Source organism: Pantherophis guttatus, chromosome 10, assembly GCF_059756535.1.
Source record: "Pantherophis guttatus breed Tessera chromosome 10, ASM5975653v1, whole genome shotgun sequence".
NCBI classification, from domain to species: Eukaryota; Metazoa; Chordata; class Lepidosauria; order Squamata; family Colubridae; genus Pantherophis; species Pantherophis guttatus.
The window spans coordinates 19,034,419-19,039,891 of record NC_142072.1 but is presented as its reverse complement, the minus strand read 5'-3'; positions in this window follow the sequence as shown (position 1 = coordinate 19,039,891).

Here is a 5,473-nt window from a genome sequence, read left to right as displayed (position 1 = left end):
GAGGAAGTGTTGGGTTCTATTTTATCTCTATAATCATCAATTACTACAGATTCTTTGTGATCCAGATTGAATTCAAGGCAGTCCATTTTTCATCTCTCTTTTTATTGATGCAGCCTAGAGTTGGACATGGTTATCCTATTTTTCTTAGAACTGCTAGATTTGCAGATGACCACCAGATGGCAGCACATACAGTTTTCTTGTTCTCTTTCCTGCCCCTAGTGGTCATTGATTTTTTGTATCTCAGAGTTAAAATTGGAGATTAAAAAATGAGCAGCTCTAATTCTGCTGCTCATCTTTTAACCTCTTCTTGGCCCAATTCCCAGGAAAAAAAAATCCCTCTGAATTCTTTGCATTTTTACCATAAGGAAAAGTGAGGAAACAACAAATGATGCTTATAGTGATTCAGGATAGTATTTAATTTTAAGCAGAATTTTGCATTGGTAGTAGATGAATGTCTGGTCATTTTAAAACTCCTGTATCACTAAATTTTATAGGATGGTCTTGAAGCAGTTAAATTCTCCGTCTAATATATGATAATCTAAAGGATCATTGGACTAAACTCTTTTGGTGCAAATGTATTAATTTATAAGGAGGTGACTAAAGGCTGCCAGAGTAAACCTTAGTTTTTACTGTTATTTTAAGAACAAAAACCCAGCTGAAGTTTCCCAATGTGATTTACGGCAATTCTGATATGAAGTCAAAACAAAAGTCAATATACTTCTTCTATACAGATTTATTGATTATTGACAGTAAAATGGTGAGGACCCTGCTTTGTCTCTGCTGCAGTGGTATATTGTGGAGAACTGAACACCATTTGGGCAAAATTAAGAGTCCATTAAATGATATCCAGGAATTTCCTTGGCCCTCTGCATTTGTGAAGTTGTGTGCTTAGTTCTCTTGTTGCTGATGGATTATAGGGTAATGTGATGAGAAACTCATAGTAGTGAGGTTTGCTATTTACTGTTGTAAAATGTGAAGATTGGGATCTCAGCCTTTCATTACCTCCTACATTCTTAACATGCTAGTGGGGAGTCCCAGTTGAAGAACACTGAACATGCTGGGTGCGCTCTTTTATTCATCCATCAGGAAAATGGATACAACACACCTTGGTAGTGTATGATTTGAGGCCATGTGGTCCTCTACCTACTTTCAAATGCCTTCTGTACGAAGAGAGAGACAGAGAGAGAGAAAGAGACAGAGACACAGAGAGAGATTTGCTTATCCCTACTGATTGTAGCAGTAACAGAGTTGGAAAGGACCTTGGAGGTCATCTAGTCCAATCTCCTGCTCATGCAGGAGACCTATACTAGGGATTCGAACCGCCGAACTGCCGACCTTTCTGATCAACAAGCTCAGTGTCTTAGCTACTGAGCCACCTAGCCAGGCTAATGGTGATCAGCAGAATTTTTCTGAGGACAACAGAAAATGTGGCCATTGAGTTCCCTTGTTATCTCTGTAAAATGGTTATGGCAGAGAATTTTCAACACCATTGAGGGCAGGAAAAAGGAAAGTAAGCAGAGAAAATCATTGCAGCCATACCCAAGTATGAAATTTGGTTTAATTTTGTCTGCTTTTTATATATGTTAATTGGTACTAGATAACAAGTGAGTTGGGTCATTGTTTTGAAGATACCATATTTTTCGGAGTATAAGACGCACCTACCTTTTTTGGTGAGGAAAACAAGAAAAAAAAATCTGCCTCTGCCTCCCAGCAATTTTGCCTTCTTGCAGCAAACAGCCTGCTTTACTTTCATTTTCGTTTTCTGCATAGCTTGATTAGCACAAGGAAAAAAAAATCTGCTCCAGCAATTTACCTCCTTGCAGCAAGTAGCAGAGGTCCGCACAAAACAGCTGAGAGTCGGGAGGCCAATCCAATCAACTTGTGCTAATTAGGCTGTGCTGAAGCTGAAATGAGCTGTTTCTTCTGCTTGCTGCAAGGAGGTAAATTGCTGGAAGGCAGAGGCCAAAGGATGGGGGCCAGCAGGTGGGCGGGGCTACATTCGGTGTATAAGACGCACCTAAATTTTCACCCCCTTTTAGGGGGGAAAAAAGTGCATCTTATACAGTAATTCCTTACCAGATTCCTCAATACCTTCATAATGGCAGAACTTCTAATGCAGCAACCCCCAACCTTTTGGGCACCTGATGGGCCATTTTGAAAACAGAACAACTGGCCTTGAGACTGATTTGACACAATTTTGTATATTCTCTATCTGTCCTTCACGTGCTTTGTAAGGGCTTAACATATTCATGGCTTGCATTACATAACATTTGCAGCCAGGGGATGTGATGTGATCTGTATTATCTTTCAAAAAACTCTGTGATCTTTTTTATTTCTGTTTAGGCTGATCAGGAAACAGAATTATCAGTGCTATTGAAGCTGTAGTTGGTTAATTAGTCCAGTATTTTGCAAGTTTCAAGGTCAATAGAAGGAAGGGATCCAGTCTTCATAAGGTAATAAATAAAATCCTGTCTTTTAACAGCAGGAAAGATGTTCAATCTATGGAAAAAAATGTTTTTTTTAAAAAAATAATAATATTGCATATCTTTGCTTCTGTGTGTTAGTAGGGCTTCGTTGTACAGCCAGTAAAGTATATAAAGAGAATCTGATTGAACAAATGACAAAATCATCCAGATGTGGAGTCTCCCATTGTGAAACATAATTGTTTTCCCAGTTAACACAATTCAATGAAAGGGATAAGGAGCGGCAGTCTTGCAAATCATTAAACAGCCAGGGCTAATTTAGGCCTACTCTGCCTTATATAAATCTTAACAAACTTTGGCTCCCCTTTACTATGACAGTTCTTTCTTCCTGAACTGTAAATATTTACTTATTGTTTACTCACGCATAGCTGTTGTTGCATTTCCAGAGTATTATGCTATTATCTTGCCAGCAAACTGCTAATCCTCTTCTGCGGTTAAAAATAAATAAATAAATGGCTGTATTCATGTTTGTGAAAATAAACAAGGTGGAAGAGTCTTTTGTGAAATGGAGCTGCACAGGCCACTTGGAGGAGGAACAGAATCGAATACCCCTGCACAGCTCCGAATAAACTTTGGACTTGCATGCCAATGAGGAAACCTTTCAATAGGTTTCAATATTCTTTAGTTGGTGTGAGACTACCAGTGTTTGCTGTGCCAATTGGGGAATTCTGGGAGGTCCACACATCTTAAAAACTTGCTAAATAAAATCAAATCAGTTGGTTAAAAAAAAAATCATTGACATGTCCACAACAGGATTTTGACCTTGATTTACAGGAGAACTCTCATTTCCATTAAAGAAGAGAAAAATGAAAAAATAAACTGAAATGAGACAGACCCCTATCCCGTTTTTATAAACGTTCCACAAAATCAACTAAGAAGCTTTTGCTGGATTAGACGCCTTTGGGGTGGTGGGGGTGTGGGAGAGAGAGAGAAAGATGGTACAGTATGTGGAATGCAGCCCTGTGTGGAAAAAGCAAAAGCTCCCTACGCAGGGAGTAAAAATAGCTTGTGGGCAAACATGCTTGTTTTAAATCTGCAGGAAGGGGCATTAGTTCAGCAATGCCCGAAAAGAGAATTTGGCCATGTGGTCCCTCCAGCTTCAGTTTTAGGCCGAGGAGAGAAACTCAATCAATAGGCTCATTCATCTAAATGTAGAAAGTGGCCCTTTGGTGGAAGGCGACAACGCCAGCAGAGAGTTAAATTGCTTGTGCAGGACTCGGCTTGTGTAGGAGGGAGTCAGAAGGCGAAGAAACTAATATTGTGTGCCCTACAGCCCTTCCTTGTTTCAAAACGAGCCCATGTTGAAACCCAGAAGCAAAACTTGTGCTTTTTAAATAAGATTTGTCCATCTGAAAAGGAGCTAGAAGGCTCCTTCAAATGTTTGGATAAATACCGTATTTCCCCGAAAATAAGACCAAGTCTTATATTAATTTTTTGCTCCAAAAGACGCATTAGGGCTTATTTTCTGGTTAGGTCTTATTTTGGGGGGAAAATATGGTATTAAATGCATCCATCTGGCTGACAATCTTAACTGGGGCTTATTTTGGGGGGTAGGGCTTATATTACGATCATCCTGAAAAATGATGTTAGGACTTACTTTCCAGTTGGGTCTTATTTTTGAGGAAGCCTGCTCCCCCTCCTACATTAAAATGTAGTTTCTGAGAAAAATTGCCAGTATGAGTGTTTTAAAGTGCATTTTAACCATTGCTTTAGGAAAGAAAATCCAATTCTGACCTTCAAGGCATGGGGCGGGAGTGGGGGAGGAAGATCCTGCTTGTTTGAGTGCCAAGAAATTTTAAGGAACACCAAGGTCAGTTTCCAAGAGAAGCCATGTTTGAAAGGCCACCAGGAAGAACATGGATGCTCACCACAGGTCACTTCTAGCAGTGAGCAGGACCCCGAAAATGTAGCTATGATTGGTTCCAAAGTTCTGATGGCCCCAACCACCCCCACCCCATGGTTATTGGACTTGCATTTTGGGTGCTCGGCAATTATGGTGTTTTCCAGTGTTTGGTAAAAATGTTCCACAGTGAACAACGCATTCGCTTAACGACTGCTGCAACAAAAAGTTGTACAATTGAGCCCGTCGCATGATGATCCACTTCACCAGCATCGCACCGTATGAGCAGGCTCTATTTTTGTTCATAAGTCAAGGCTACCTGCACATATCTTTTCAAATCATGAATATAATCTAAACAGAAAAAACATGAAGTCTCCCACCACACAAAGAGATCGTGAGCTGGGACCTCTTTAAGCCCACCTCCCACAATGGGGACTGGAACCAATACCTTCCCGATGTATTGGTTTCAATTCCCAGAATTCTTAGCCAACACATCCTTTACTAAAATCCCTTCCAGAGCGCAAGGCCTCCTCAAGGGAAGTGGCATCAGTGGTGAGATGACATCGTCCCACAAAACAACAGGAATGTCGCACATGAATGACACAATGCATGTGGCCTCATCATAGTCAGGGCTGGACACCAATGCTGGGGCCCACCAAATTGGAGATGATTGTAAGAGTAAAGGTAAAGATTTGCCCTGTCCACTTGTTACCGATTTGGGGGGTGGGGAGGCGGTGCTCCTCTCCATTTCTTAGCTGAGGGAGCCAGGATTGTCCAAAGACTCTTTCTGTGATCATGTGGCCAGCATGAACGTGGTGGCACAGTAGTTAGAGTGTAGTATTGCAGACTACTACTGCTGATCAACGGCTGCCAGCAATTTGGCAGTTCGAATCTCACCAGGCTCAAGGTTGACTCAGCCTTCCATCCTTTCGAGGTCGGTAAAATGAGGACCCAGATTGTTGGGGGCAATAGGCTGACTCTGTAAACTGCTTAGAGAGGGCTGTAAAGCCTGTGAACTGGTATATAAATCTTAAATCCGTGACGGCGAACCTATGGCACCCAGAGCCCTCTCTGCTGGCACGCACGCCGTTGCCCCAGGTCAGATCTCCGTGGCGATTCTTTCGTGAGCTTCTGTTTTCCTGCAAATGAC